The sequence below is a fragment of the Aethalodelphis obliquidens genome, unplaced genomic scaffold (genome assembly GCF_003676395.1).
Source record: "Aethalodelphis obliquidens isolate GAN/ISIS:26980383/991018 unplaced genomic scaffold, ASM367639v1 scaffold106, whole genome shotgun sequence".
NCBI classification, from domain to species: Eukaryota; Metazoa; Chordata; class Mammalia; order Artiodactyla; family Delphinidae; genus Aethalodelphis; species Aethalodelphis obliquidens.
Genome location: NW_020838050.1, coordinates 1480006 through 1496649, shown reverse-complemented (window position 1 = coordinate 1496649; position 16644 = coordinate 1480006). Strand labels below are relative to the sequence as shown.

Sequence of the window (16644 nt, the reverse complement as noted above, 5' to 3'; positions counted from 1 at the left end):
TATCAAGTCATCTGTAAACAGTGACAGTTTTATTTCTTCTTTTCTGGTTTGGATTCCTTTTATTTCTTTTCCTTCCTGATTGCTATGGCTAAAACTTCCAAAACTATGTTGAATAATAGCAGTGAGAATGGGCAATCTTGCCTTGTTCCTGATCTTAGTGGAAATGGTTTCAGTTATTTACCATTGATAACGATGTTGGTTGTGGATTTGTCATATGTGGTCTTTATTATGTTGGCATAAGTTCCCTCTATGCCTACTTTCTTGAGGGTTTTTATCATAAATGAGTGTTGAATTTTGTCAAAATCTTTTTCTGCATCTGTTGAGATGATCATATGTTTTTTCCCCTTCAATTTGTTAATATGGTTTATCACACTGATTGATTTGCCTATATTGAATTATCCTTGCATTCCTGGGATTAACCCAACTTGATCATGGTATGTGATCCTTTAAATGCTGTTGGATTCTGTTTGCCAGTATTTTTGTGAGGATTTTTCATCTATGCTTATTGGTGATATTGGCCTGTAGTTTTCTTTTTTTGTGGCATCTTTGTCTAGTTTTGGTATTAGGGTGATAGTGGCCAAGTAGAATGAGTTTGGGAGTGTTCCTCCCTCTGCTATATTTTGGAATAGTTTGAGAAGGATAGGTGTTAGCTCTTCTCTAAACGTTTGATAGAATTCGTCTTTGTTGCCATCTGGTCCTGGGCTTTTGTTTGTTAGACGATTTTTAATGACCATTTGAATTTTAGTGCTTGTCATTGGTCTGTTTATATTTTCTATTTTTTCCTGGTTCAGTGTCAGATAGTTGTGCTTTTCTAAGTATTTCTCCATTTCTCCCAGGTTGTCCAGTTTATTGGCAGATAATTGCTTGTAGTAATCTCTCATGATCCTTTGTATTTCTGCAGTGTCAGTTGTTACTTCTCTGTTTTCATTTCTAATTCTATTGATTTGAGACTTTTCCTTTTTTTTTTTCTTGATGAGTCTGGCTAATGATTTATCAATTTTTTTATCTTCTTAAAGAACCTACTTTTAGTTTTATTGATCTTTGCTCTTGTTTCCTTCATTTCTTTTTTTATTTATTTCTGATCTGATCTTTATGATTTCTTTCCTTCTGATAACTTTGGATTTTTTTTTCTTCTTTCTCTAATTGCTTTAGGTGTAAGTTTATGTTGTTTATTTGAGAAGTTTCTTCTTTCTTGACGTAGGAGTGTATTGCTCTAAATTTCCCTCTTAGAATTGTTTTGCTACATCCCATAAGTTTTGGGTCATCGTGTTTTCATTGTCATTTGTTTCCATGTATTATTTTGATCTGTTCAGTGATGTCTTGATTATTAAGTAGTGTGTTTTTAGCCTCCATATGTTTGTATTTTTTACAGAATTTTTCCTGTAATTGATATGTAGAGTCAAGGTGTGTGGTTGGAAAAGGTACTTGATATGATTTCAATTTTCTTAAATTTACCAAGACTTGATATGTGACCTAAGTTATTATATGTCCTGGAGAATGTTCCATGAGCACTTGATAAGAAAGTGTAATCTGCTGATTTTGGTTAGAATGTCAAATAAATATCAAATCCATCTTTTTTAATGTATCATTTAAAATTTGTGTTTCCTTATTTATTTTCATTTTGGATGTTCTGTCCATTGGTGTTAAATTCCATACTATGATTGTGTCAATTTCCCTTTTTATGGCTGTTAGCATTTGCCTTAAATATTAATGTGCTCCCAGCTTGTGTGCATAAATATTTACAACTGTTATGTCTTCTTCTTGGATTTATCCCTTGATCATTATGTAGTGTCCTTTTTGCCTCTTGTAATATGCTTTATTTTAAAGTCTATTTGTCTGATATGAGAATTGCTACTCCAGCTTTCTTTTGATTTCCATTTGCATGGAATATCTTTTTCCATCCCTTCACTTTCAGGCTGTATGTGTCCCTAGGTCTGAAGTGTGTCTCTTGTAGACAGCATATATACAGGTCTTGTTTTTGTATCCATTCAGCCAGTCTATGTCTTTTGGTTGGAGCATTTAATCATTTACATTTAAGGTTGTTATCAATATGCATGTCCGTATTACCATTTTCTTAATTGTTTGGGGTTTGTTATTGTAAGTATTTTCCTTCTCTTGTGTTTCTTCCTAGAGAAGTTCATTCAGAATTTCTTTTAGATCTGGTTTGGTGGTGCTGAATTCTCTTAGCTTTTGCTTGTCTGTAAAGCTTTTAATTTCTCCGTTGAATCTGAATGAGATCCTTGCTGGGTAGAGAAATCTTGGTTGTAGTTTTGTTTCTCTTTCATCATTTTAAATAAGTCCTGACACACCCTTCTGTGTTGCAGAGTTTCTGCTGAAAAGTCAGCTGTTAACTTTATGGGGATTCCATTGTGTCTTAATTGTTGCTTTTCCCTACCTGCTTTTAATATTTTTTCTTTGTATTTAACTTTTGATAGTTTGATTAATTTGTGTCTTTCTGTGTTTCTCCTTAGTGTTTTCCTATATAGTACTCTCTGCTCTTCCTGGACTTGATTGATTATTTCCTTACCTATATTAGGGAAGTTTTCAACTATAATATCTTCAAATATTTTCTCAGTCCCTTTTTCTTTCTCTTCATCTTCTGGGACCCTTATAATTCGAATGTTGGTATGTTTAATGTTGTCCCAGAGGTATCTGAGACTGTTCTCAATTATTTTCATTTTTTTTCTTTATTCTGCTCTGCAGTAGTTATTTTCACTATTTTATCTTCCAGGTGACTTATCCTTTCTTCTGCCTCAGTTATTCTGCTATTGATTCCTTCTAGAGAGTTTTTAATTTCATTTATTGTGCTGTTCATCATTGTTTGTTTGTTCTTTAATTCTTCTAAATCCTTCTTAAACATTTCTTGTATTTTCTCCATTTTATATCCAAGATTTTGGATCATCTTTACTATCATTACTCTGAATTATTTTTCAGGTAGGCTACCGATATCCTCTTCGTTTGTTTGGTCTGGTGAATCTCTACCTTGCTCTTTCATCTTCTGTGTATTTCTCTGTTTTCTCATTTTGTTTAACGTAATGTGTTTCATGGTCTCCTTTCCACAGGCTGCAGGTTCGTGGTTCCTGTTATTTTTAGTGTCTCCTCCCAGTGGGTAAGGTTGGTTCAGTGGGTTGTGTAGGCTTCCTGGTGGAGGGCACTGGTGCCTGTTTTCTGGTGGATGAGCCTGGATCTTGTCTTTCTGGTGGGCAGTACCATGTCTGGTGGTGTGTTTTAGGGTGTCTTTGAACTTATTATATTTTAGACAGCCTCTCTGCTAGTGGGTGGGGTTGTGTTCCTGTCTTGCTCATTGTTTGGCATAGGGTGTCCAGCACTGTAGCTTGATGGTCGTTTAGTGGAGCTGGATCTTAGCATTGCAGTGGAGATCTCTGGAAGAGCTTTTGCTGTTTGATATTACATTGGGCCAGGAGGTCTCTTGTGGTCCAATGTCCTGAACTCAGCTCTCCAACCTCAGAAGCACAGGCCTGACAACCAGCCAGAGCACCAAGACCCTGTCAGCCATATGGCTCAGAAGAAAAAGGAGGAAAAAAAAAGGGAAAATAAAATAAAATAAAGTTAGTAAAATAAAAAAAAAATTAAAAATTATTTAAAATAAAAAAATAAAAAGTATTATAAAAAAGAAAGAAAGAAGAGGGCAACCAAACCAAAAACAAATCCACCAATGATAACAAGCCCTAAAAATTATATGAAAAAAATTAAAAACACCAAAAAAGAAAAAAAAAAAAAAAAGGATAGTCAGAACCCTAGTACAAATGGCAAAAGCAAAGCTATACAGAAAAAAATCACAGATAGAAGCATACATATATACACACACAAAAAGAAAATAATTAATATGTATAAATTTATATATATATATGGATGAGAGCAACCAAATCAATAAACAAATCTACCATAGATAATAAGCTCTAAATACTAAACTAAGATAAACATAAAATCAGAAACAAATTAGATGCAGAAAGCAAACCCCAAGTGTACAGTTGCTCCCAAAGTCCACCACCTCAGTTTTGGTATGATTTGTTGTCTATTCAGGTATTCCACTGATAGAGGGTACTCCTGTTGATTGTGGAGTTTTAATCTGCTGCTCCTGAGGCTGCATGGAAAAATTTCCCTTTTTCTTCTTTGTTCTCCCAGCTCCTGGGGTTCGCCCATGCCTCTGCACATAGGTCGCCTGAGAGTACCTCTTTCTCACCCAGACAGGACAGGGTTAATGGATCGGATCGGCTAATTAGGGTGCTTTGGCTCATTCAGGCTGGGGGCAGGGAGGTGTATGGGGTGTGCAGCTAGCCTCCAACGGCAGAGGCTGGCATGAAGTTTCAACTGTTGAGGCATGCCATGTGTTCTCCCTGGGATTTTGTCCCTGGATCACGGGACCCTGGCACTGGTGGACTGCACAGGCTCCTGGGAGGGGAGGTGTGGATAGTGACCTGTGGTTGTATAGAGTCTCCTTGTTGACTGCAGCAGCAACCTTAGTGTCTCATGCCCATCTCTGGTGTCCACGCGGATAGCCACAGCTCGCGCCCATCTCTGGAGCTCATTTAGGCAGTGCTCTGAATCTCCTCTTCTCATCCACCCCAAAACAATGGTCTCTTGCCTCTTCAGCAGGTCCAGACATTTTCCCCATCTCCCTCCAGGATAGCTGTGACATACTAGCCCCCTTCAGGCTGTGTTCACACAGCCAAGCCCAGTCCTCTCCCTGGGATCTGACATCTGAAGGCTAAGCTTCAGCTCCCAGCCCCCACCTGCCTGCCCTGGTGGGTCATCATAAAAGACTCTCAGGCTGGTAAGTGCTGGTTACAACTGATCCTTTGTGCAGGAACCTCTCCACTTTGCCCTTTGCACCCCTGTTGCTGTGCTCTCCTCCACGGCTCTGAAGCTTCCCCTCTGCCCACCCCTTGTCTCCACCAATGAAGGGGCTTCCTAGTGTGTGGAAACTTTTCCACATTCACAGCTCCCTGTCAGAGAGGCAGGTCCTGTCCCTATTCTTTTGTCTGTGTTTTTCCTTTTCTCTTTTGCCCTACCTAGGTTCATGGGGAGTTTATTCCCTTTTGGTAAGTCTGAGATCTTCTGTCAGTGTTCAGTAGGTGTTCTGTAGGAGTTGTTCCACATGTAGATGAAGTTTTGATGTATTTGTGGGGAGGAAGGTGATCTCCAATTCTTACTCCTCAACCACCTTGAAGGTGCCCCTCTCACATGTGTCTTTTTGAATTATGGTTTTCTCTGGGTATATGCCCAGTAGTGGGATTGCTGGGTCATATGGTAGCTCTATTTTTAGTTTTTTTAAGGAACCTCCATACTGTTCTCCATAGTGGCTCTATCAATTTACATTCTCACCAACATTTCGAGAGGGTCCCCTTTTATCCACACCCTCTCCAGCATTTATTATTTGTAGATTTTTTGATGGTGGCCACTCTGACCAGTGTGAGTGTGATACCTCATTGTAATTTTGACTTGCATTTCTCTAATAATTAGTGATGTTGAGAATCTTTTCATGTGCCTCTTGGCCATCTGTATGTCTTCTTTGGAGAAGTGACCATTTAGGTCTTCCACTCACTTTTTACTGAGTTGTTTGCATTTTTGATATTGAGCTGCATGAACTGTTTGTGTGTTTTGGAGATTAGTGCCTTGTCCATTGATTTATTGGCAAATATTTTCTCCCATTTTGAGGGTTGTATTTTCATCTTGTTTATGGTTACCTTTGCTGTGCAAAATCTTTTAAGTTTAATTAGGTCCCATTTATTTATTTATTTATTTTTAAATTTTTGTTACTCTAGGAGGTGGATCAAGAAAAGATCTTGCTGTAGTTTATGTCAAAGAGTGTTCTGCCTATGTTTTCCACTAAGAGTTTTATCTTGTCTGTCCTTACATTTAGGTCTTTTATCCATTTTGAATTTATTTTTGTGTATGGTGTCACGGACATTCTAATTTCACTCATTTACATGTAGCTCTCCAGTTTTCCCAACACCACTTATTGAAAAGGCTCTGTATTCTCCATTGTATATTCTTGCTGCCTTTGTCATAGATTAGGTGGCCATAGGTTTGTGGGTTTATCTCTGGGTTTTCTACCCTGTTCCATTGATATATCTTTCTGTTTTTGTGCCCATACCATTCTCTTTTTCATTCCTGTAGCTTTGTAGTGTAGTCTGAAGTCATGGAGCCTTATTCCTCCAGCTCCATTTTTCTTTCTCAAGATTGCTTTGGTTATTCAGGATATTTTGTGTTTCCATACAAATTAAAACATTTTTTGTTAAAGTTCTGTGAAAAATGCCATTGGATCTTTGATAGGGATTGCCTTGAATCTGTAGATTGCTGTGTGTAATACAGGCATTTTCACAATATCGATTCTTCCAATCCAAGAACATGGTATACCTCTCTACCTGTTTGTGTTGTCTTTGATTTCTTTCATCAATGTCTTATAGTTTAAGGAGTACAAGTCTCTTGCCTCTTTAGGTAGGTTTTTTCCTATGTATTTTATTCTTTTATTTGCAATGGTAAATGGTGTTGTTTTCTTAATTTCTCTTTCCAATCCTTCATTTTTAGTGTATAGAAATGCAAGAGATTTCTGTGTATTAATTTTGTATCCTGCTACATTACCAAATTCATTGATTAGCTCTAAGTGTTTTCTGGTGGCATCTTTAGGATTTTCCCTTATAGTGTCATGTCAACTGCAAAAGGTGACAATATTGCTTCTTCTTTTCCAACTTGGATACCTTTTATTTCTTTTTTTTTTCTCTCATTGCTGTGACTACGACTTCCAAAACTATATTGAATAATAGTGGTGAGAGAGAGCACACTTGTTTTATTCCTGATCTTAGAGGAAATGTTTTCAATTTTTCACCATTGAGATAATGTTTTCTGTGGGTTTTTCTTACATGGCCTTTTTTTATGTTGAAGCCATACTGTTTTCATGACTGTAGTTTTGTAGTATAGGCTGAAATCAGGCAGCCTGATTCCTCCAGCTCTATTTTTCCTTCTCAATATTGCTTTGGCTATTTGGGGTCTTTTTTGTCTCAATACAGTTTTTAAGATTTTTTCTTCTAGTTTTGTGAAAAATGTCATTGATAATTTGATGGGAATTGCATTGAATCTGTAGATTGCCATGGGTATTATAGTAATTTTGACAATAATGATTCTTCTGATCCAAGAAAGTGGTATATCTTTCCATCTGTTTATGTCATCTTCAATTTCTTACATCAACATCTTATCGTTTTCAGAGTACTGGTCTTTTGCCTCCTCAGGTAGGTTTATTCCTAGGTATTTTATTCTTTTTGATGTGATGGTAAATGGTATTCTTTCTTTAATGTCTCTTTCTGATATTTTGTTATTAGTGTATAGAAATTTCTCTATATTTATTTTTTTCATGCAACTTTACCGAATTCATTGATGAGCTCTGGTAGTTTTCTGGTAGGTCTTTAGGATTTTTATGTATAGTATCATGTCATCTGAAAAGAGTTACAGTTTTACTTCCTCTTTTCCAATTTAAATTCCTTTTATTTCTTTTTCTTCTCTGAATGCCATAACTAGGACTTCCTAAACTATGTTGAACAAAAGTGGCAATAGTGGATATCCTTGTCTTGTTCCTGATATTAGAGGAAATGCTTTCCATTTGACACTGTTGAGTATGATGTTAGCTGTAGGTTTGTCATATGTGACTTTTATTGTGTTGAGGTATGTTCCCACTATGCCCATTTTCTGGAGTTTTTATCATAAATAGGTGTTGAAATTTGTCAAAATCTTTGTCTACATCTATTGAGATGATCATATGATTTTTTATTCTTCAGTTTGTTGATGTGTTGTATCACACTGGTTGATTTGTGGATATTTCAAAAAATCCTTGTATCCCTATGATAAACCCCACTTGATCATGGTGTATAATCCTTTTAATGTATTGTTGAATTTGGTTTGCTAGTATTTTGTTGAGGATTTTTGCATCTATATTCATTAGTGATATTGGTATATAATTTTTGTTTTTGAGATATCTTTTTCTGGTTTTTGTGTCATGGTGATGTTGCCCTCATAGAACGAGTTTGGGAGTGTTCCTTCCTTTGCAATTTTTAGAATAGTTTCAAAAGGATATGCATTAACTCTTCTGTAAATGTTTGACAGAAATCGTGTATGAAGCCAACTGGTCCTAGATTTCAGTTTGTTGGGAGTTTTAAAATCACATTTTCAATTTTAGTACTTGTGATTAGTCTGTTCATATTTTCTGTTTCTTATTGCTTCAGTCTTGGGAGAATTGTACTTTTCTAAGAATTTGTCCATTTCTCCTAGGTTTTCCATTTTATTGGTATATAGTTTCTTGCAGTATTCTCTTATTATCCTTTATATTTCTGTGGTGTCCATTTTAACGTCTACTTTTTCAGTTCTATTTTTATTGATTTGAGCCCTCAACTTATTGAAGAAACTGTTTTAATCTTCATGGTATATTTTGCCCCTTTGTCATAGATTAATTGACAATAAGTGTGTGGGTTTATTTTGGGCTCTATTTTCTGTTCCATTGATCTATATGTCTGTTTTTTTGTCAGTACCATGCTGTTTTGATTACTATGCTTTTGTAATTCAGTCTGAACTCAGGGAGTGTGATACCTCTGGCATTTTTTTTCCCCTCAGGATTTCTTTGGCAATGCAGGGTCTTCTTTGTTTCCACATATTTTTAAGAATTATTTATTCTAGCTCTCTGAAAAATGTCATGGGTTCTGACCACAATGGTATGAGACTAGAAGTCAATTATATGAAGAAACAACTGGAAAAGCACAAACACATGGGGAATTAAAAGAAATAGGTCAATGAAAAAAATCAAAGAGAAAATCTGATGTTACATTGAGACAGATGAAAATGGAAATGCAACATTCCAAAATCTATGGGATGCAGCAAAAGCATTTCTAAGATGGACATTTATAGTGACACAGGCCTACATCTAGAAACAAGAAGAATCTCAAATAAATAACCTAACTTTACATATAAAGGAATTAGAAAAACAAGAATATATGAAGCCCAGAGTCAACAGAAGAATGGAAATAATAAAGATCAGACAATAAACAAATAAAATAGAAACCAAAAATAATTTTAAAAAAGATCAATGAAACCAAGAGCTGATTTTTTAAAACATGAACTAAATTGATAAAACTTTAGCCAGGATTATTAAGAACAAAAGCCAGAGGACCCAAATAAACAAAATAAGAAATGAAAGGGAGAAATAATAAAAGATTCCACAGAGAAAAAAAATAAGAGAATACTACAAACAGTTATATGTCAATAAACTGGTCAACCTAGAAGTAAAGGACAAATTTCAAAAATCATACAACCTTCCAACACTAAATCAGGAAGAAATATACAATATAAACAGACTGACCACTAGTAGTGAAAATGAAAGTATAATAAAATCACTCCCAGGAAACAAAAGTCCAGGGCAGGATGGCTTCATAGGAGAATTCTACCAAACATATTAAGAAGAATTAATACTTATCCTTCTCAAACTATTCCAAAAATTTGAAGGGGATGAAACACTCCAAAACTGATTTTATGAAGCCAATATTACCCTGATATCAAAACCAGAAAAAAAACTAGAGAAAAAGAAAATTATAGCCCAATATCTCTGATGTATATAGATGCAAAAACCCTTGACAAAACATTAGCAAATGAAATTCAATAATAATTTTTAAAGATAATAAATCATGCTCAAGTGGGATTCATACCAGAGATGCAAATTTGTTTCAGTAGTGAGAAATCAATCAATGTGATACTCCACATTAACAAAAGGAAGATAAAAAAAATACTGATCATCTCAATAGTTGCAAATAATGCATTTGAAAAAAATTCAACATCTGTTGATGATAAAAGCTTATCAAGTTTTGTATACAGGGAACATATCTCAACATAATAAAGGCCCTTTGCAACAAACCCACAGGTAACATCATAATTAATGAAGAAAAACTGAAAGCTTTTCCTCTAAAATCAGGAACAAGACAAGGATACCCACTTTTGCCACTTCTACTTAACACAATATTGGAAGTCCTAGCCATAGCAGTAAGAAAAGTAAAGGAAACAAAAGAATCCAAGTTGGAAAAGCAGAAGTAAAATCTCACTATTTTATAGATGGTGTGATACTCTATGTAGAAAACCCTAAAGTCTTTACCTAAAAACTATTAGAACTAATAAATTAATTTTATAATGTTACAGGATACAATATTAATAAACAGAAATCTGTTGCTCTTCTAAAAACTAACAATGAACTATCAGAGAGAGAAATTTAGAAATTGCCATTTACAATTGCATCAAAATTAAATAAAATAAAATACCTAGGAATAAACTTAACCATAAGGGTGAAAACCTATACTCTGGAAATTATAAAACATTGATGAAGGAATATGAAAAGGATACAAAGAAATGGAAAGTTATCCTGTGTTCTTGGATTGGAAAAATTAATATTGTTAAAATGTCTATACTATTCAAAGCACTCTACAGACAATTCATTCCCTATCAAAATATCCATGATATTTTTCATATATCAGTTACTTTGAATTATTTATCAATTAGATTGCAATATTTCATGACTTTGAGTTCAGTTGTGGAGAATTGCTATTTTGTTTTTGTGATACCATATTTCCTTGATTTTTTTTTTCATTTTGTTTGTAGCTATACATCTCTGTTTTCACTTTGGATGTAGCAGATGCCAGTTTAACTAAATTTTTTGTTCTCTTTGGTTCTTATGATTCACCAGCATGATAATTAGAAATCTTTTTTATTCCAGAATGTGGTGCTGTAGCACAAGTGGGTGGTTTCTCCCTTTCTTATCAACTGTGACACCGTTTCTGAGCATGCTCCTTGTCTATTAGAGCTCACTTTCATGACACACTTGGGAGCATGTACAGGGAATCAGTAGCAGAGTGGAGGGAAGTGTGGGTATAGCACTTGGTGTATTTGGTGCACCCATCGACGTGACAGGGAAATCCTATGCCTGTGGGAGTGTGGGTGAACTTTCTGTAGAGTTCAACCATTTCAAGGCCATTTGAATTTTTAAGCTTCCCTCTTTATCACTTATCTCCTCCCCCAAGTGGCAGAGCTCTCACCGTAATACTCTCGGTGCTGGTGAAGAAAAATCAGTTTCTCTAACTGCCTTCTCCTTGATTAAGGTAGTCAGGCCCTCTCTCCCTGCCCTCCTTTCTCCCTGCGGAAGACTTGTCTCCTCCTGATAAATCAATGCTGATCAGTGCTTCTTGGAGGTGGGGCAGCACCTGGAATGTTTCTCTTATTACCTCTGCTGTGACCAAGCTCACCTCCTCTGTGACCAAACTTGTATCTTTCTTTTTAGTTGTTGTTGTTGTTTTCCTTCCCTTCAGAGGTATTGGACTTCTGCAAGTTCTGTCTCATGGGTGAGTACCTGTCTGATTCAGCACTCACCCAGTTCTTACCTAACAGGGGCAAGAGTGGTCAGGCAGCCTCATTGGTTCCTCTGGTTCCATAGTCCATATGGGGGTTTATGTATCTCGTACTGGCACACTTGTGAGAAAGATTATTCTTGAGTCCCTTAGGGAAAGACGTGATGTCTGGAAACCCCCACAAAATTGCTCTTGTTCATGTCTGGATGTTAAATTAATTGATTAAAAAGGGAGATAAAATGGAGGAATGTCTTATGCCACCGTGTTGCTGATGTCACTCCCCAGTCTCACTACTTTGATGTTTGTTTGTTCTTGCCTATTGTAATTGTTTTCTACATGACACTCTGTCTTCTACTAGCTCTTTCCTCCAGTCCACCCTATATATCAGGTTAATCTTTCTAAAGAACAGCTCTGGTTATTTCTTCACTTACCCAAAGCATTCAAATGTTCATAGTACAGTTTAACACTTCTCAGCCTGGTGCTTGATAATTCCCCTAGTAATTACCCATTCTACCTTTCCTTCTTCTCTCACTATTCTCTTTGCAATATATGTCATATTCCCAAGCAAACTAGATGATTATCTGTTTCTCAATCATGCAGTTTCTCATTACTGTGATTTGCTGATGATCCTTCTTTCTAATTAAGTTGTCTTTTTCCTATATTTATTGTCATCAAGCTTCCCTGTCCTTCAGTATTTAACTCGAATGTCACCCACTAGATACAAAATTCTCTTTAATCTGCTGTCAGAGTTAATCACTTCTATGAATTTCTAATTCATTTTGTTTATACCTCTCACCATTTTCACATTTATTATATCTTTAGTGTAAGTCTTAAAATTCCTATGGTACTGAAAATTCTTTAAGAATGGGAATTATGAAGTTTATATATATCTGTATTCCTCAGTTTCCTGTGTATTAGAAAATCATTACTTTTGGTGCTTATTTAGTTGGTTGAATGAATGCAAGAAAGAAAATACATGCATCTTATTGAGGTGTCAGCCCTAAGCAGATTCACTACAGATGTTTCTGTGTTCATTCATTTGATAAATATTTATTACATACATACTATGTTCCAGACACTGTAATGTCCTATGGGAATTCGTCAATGAACCAGTCCAAAATCCATGTCATCATGGAAAGCAGTTACCACTTAACTTCCCAGGATATTTTACAGTGACTTGTTTGGAAGACAGGAGTTTTGTAGCACAGCCCCTCAAGCTTGTGAAAGCAACTGCAGTATTAAGCTCCTGTCCTGTGATTTGTCATGCCCAATTGCACATTCCCCTCATTCCTGCACTGCAAGTACCCTCCCTGTCTCTGATTCTTGTGTTTGTTTTTGCTCAGACTTAATCTCTCTGGCTGTGTTGACTCAATATTTGACTCTGACCTGCCTCTGAGTCCACTGACACTACTTTCCCCTCACAGACTAACTATTGGCATATTGCTCAAGCACTCCCAGGCATTCATGATCACCTTCACTTCTCCTGTCAGTGTACTAACGGCTTGCTGTAACCTTGTCCTGCTGCTTGGCTCCACATAGGATATATATTGTCTCACCGGTCATTCTGTGTATAAATGCAACAGTAATGCACTTTGTGCCAGTGGCAGACAGGCATAAACCAACCACTTCTTTACTGAGGACCCGGTGAGTGCCCAGCATGGTGCTAGGCAATGTGAGGAGAAACAAAGAAGTAACCATCTTCCTCCCCAACATGCACATTTATAAAAATGTATCCTCTAGTTGAGGTACTGGTAAATAATTCGTACAAAGGAAATTAGGGAATGCATTATGACCTCTTTCTCCACTCCTTTTCTGTCTCATTTACCTCTACAGTCTAAGACTAGATTTGTAGCTCTTGGTCTGTAGCTTGAATTAAAAAATAATAGTTGTTGGGCTTCCCTGGTGGCGCAGTGGTTGGGAGTCCACCTGCCGATGTGGGGGACGCGGGTTCGTGCTCCGGTCCGGGAAGATCCCACATGTCTCGGAGCGGCTGGGCCCGTAAGCCATGGCTGCTGGACCTGCACATCCAGAGCCTGTGCTCCGCAACGGTAGAGGCCACAGAAGTGAGAGGCCCACGTACCGCAAAAAATAAAAATAAAGTTGTAGGAGAGTATATCTAGAATTCCATCATACTTATATTTAACTTCTATGAATTCAACTTTAAATGATCATTTAATTTAAATAAAATACTGTTAAATTATACACACATATGTATTTCCTCTTATGTACCATAATTGCTATCTAATACTTTATAAAGTATATGTAGTCACATATATGTTACTCTCCAGGATTGCATACCAAAATAATATTTGTCCCAGTGTTTCTATGGGCAATGTAAAAGAAGCATTAAAAAAAATCAAGAGTAATTTTGACCAAATGTTATTTTAAACATTTTTAATGTTTTTTTTGTGTGTGTGTGTGTTGGGGGGAGGTGAGAGGGAGGTCCAAGAGGGAGGAGATATATGTATACATTTAATGTTATCTTTAACTTAAGGAATGCGTTTGTAACATAACCCCATGTGTAAAATGCTACTCTGAGTAAGTAGAGCTAATAGAGATTAGAAAGGGGAGTAAGGCAAGTCACGTTGGAGTAACCAAAGTAAGGAGGGTACATATGCAGCCATTTTATTATTTTTTCCAATTTTTATGAAAGCATTTCCTAAATCTAAAATGTCCAAATATTCATACAGGTTCCACGGGAAAAATGACTTCAGAAATGAGTTTCTAAAAATAAATCATTTGGTGTTTATAGCAAAGGTATTGAACTGCCACAGGTAAAGAATGAACTGCTTCCTCTTCAGCATATATATGAAAGCTTATAAATAGTTGATAAGCCATTGGCTATCATGTAAAAGTGACAACATGTGCGTTTAGACTCATATAAAAGATAATGCTGCACCGACGCGGACTTGGGGCCCAGAAGTGGGTTCCCAGTCTCAGGTGGACAACCTATCCATCCACAGTCACAAAGCAGAGCAGCCTGCCCTCTCCTGGCACTCCAAAGTGGGGGGACGGGGGCAGGGTCGGCTACAGCTTCATGCTGAAGAGTGCTAAGATGGCCACTCTGGCTCAGGATCTTTCCAGATGCTTCAGGTGTTGTGAACAGAGATTTCTTTGGATTATGTGTTTCTCAGCTAGACTAAATGCTAACAACGGATAAGTCAAACACATTGGGCAGTTGAGACTTGTTCAAGGCCATTCCATCCTCAACCCTCAGAAATGGCATTGTGTGGACTGCAATACAACTGAGTTGATTTGTGCTTGCGTTATCTATTCTAATATGTATAGAATAGATAACTAACAAGAACCTGCTGAATAAAAAAATAAATAAATAAAATAAAATTTTTAAAAATGCCAGTGATTCCTCCATTAAATGAACACCAATAATAACTCTTCGTGTAACAGGATTGAGAAATTTTGGAAATACTTGCTATATGAATTATGTTCTTCAAGTATTGAGTCATTTACTTATTTTTTGACAATATTTTTTCCAACTTGATCTGAACCGATGGCTGGCTGTGACAGCTAGTGATAAAACAAGATCATCTTGAAGGCATCCTCCAGTCACAGATACAGTATACCAAATGAATGAATGCCAAGAAAAAGAAACAGGCTTTGTTTGCTCCAGACATCCAAGTTTATCATCAGGACTAAGTGGTGGAGCATCAAAGAGTAGAAAGATAGAACTTATTCAGCCAAGGAAGCCAAGTTCATAATACACTTCTCTCTGTCATGAATTTCATATTTTGTTCCAAGTTATGTGGTCTGGAAAGTGGGCCTTGGTCACACCATTTGCTATGCTACACTTAATATGGAGATTAATACCTGATTTTCGTGGTTATGCCTAACAAGATGCTCGAGAATTAATTTGTGAGCTTTTGGATAAAATACAGCATGACCTAGAGACAACTGATACCAGGATACCATCTCATATCCCCACTTCTCAACGGAAACTTATCAAACAGTTTATGAATGTTGTGAATAACATTTTTCATAGATAACTTGTTACTCAGGTTATGTGTCTCACATGTGACAACAAATCAAATATCATAGCACTTTTCTGGAAATTGTCACTGGAATTTCCAGAAAGATACCAATGCAATGGAAAAGATACTACTTCTCAGCTGTGTCTGGTTACTAAAATGTTGACCAAATTCACAAAAACTGAAGCTTCAGAAGGAAAAATCTATATATGTGACCAGTGTAATTAAAAGCATAGAAGGTTTTCCTCAAACTAGTTATGCTCACAGAAGCCCCCAAACAGCTTATGATATTCCACCTACCTCAGTTTCTCATATTACATCTCAAAGGATTCAGGTGATCAGGACACAATAATTAAGAGAAGATTGGTGTTCATGTTGACTTTGAAGAAATCTTAAACATGGAGCCATATTGCTGCAGGGAATCTCTGAAACCTCACAGACCAGAATGTTTTATTCATTACGTACCTGCTGTAGTAATGCACCACGGGAAAGAATTTGGCTCAGGATATTACACTGCCTAGTGTTATAATCCCGAAGGAGGGTTCTGAGTACACTGCAATGATTCCAAGCTAAACATGTGCACTATGGATGAAATATGGAAGGCCCAAGCTCATATATATATATATTTCTCTATATATAGATATAATCCCGTATGAGTGTTTGCAGTACACGGGCCTCTCACTGTTGTGGCCTCTCCCATTGTGGGGCACAGGCTCCGGACGCGCAGGCTCAGCGGCCATGGCTCACGGGCCAGCCGCTCCGCGGCATGTGGGATCTTCCCGGACCGGGACACGAACTTGTGTCCCCTGAATTGGAAAGCGGACTCTCAACCACTGCGCCACCAGGGAAGCCCTATATTTTGTTTTATACCCAGCGAGTTACTGAGAATGGACATTCTAAACACCTGTCTGGTAGCCAACATCCCAAAGAAATTGATACCTCTTCTAATGAAATCCTTAGCTGATCCAAAGACAATGGGTCTTTCTTCTTGCGATTTATATGTATGTATGTATACATATGTGTGTGTGTGTGTGTGTGTGTGTGTGTGTGTTTTAAGAGGGTTGACTTAAAAACTTTGAGCTTCATTGTTTTTATTTTCTTACTAATCAGTGCACACTATGTTTACACATTTTGTATCTAACTACAATAAACCTCTTTTTTACAGAGACAGATTAGCATAATTATATGTATATCAATGGCAGTAGGTAACGAAATATTTTTCAAATACCTGGGAGTTTTTATTTATCTCTTTTTTAACATCTTTATTGGAG

General features: G+C 36.7%; 1 pseudogene; it reads left to right on the top strand.

The window, feature by feature from the left end:
- The first annotated feature begins 14731 nt into the window (after window positions 1-14731).
- On the top strand, window positions 14732-16337 carry LOC113614836 (ubiquitin carboxyl-terminal hydrolase 44-like; annotated as a pseudogene).
- The last annotated feature ends 307 nt before the right edge of the window (window positions 16338-16644 follow it).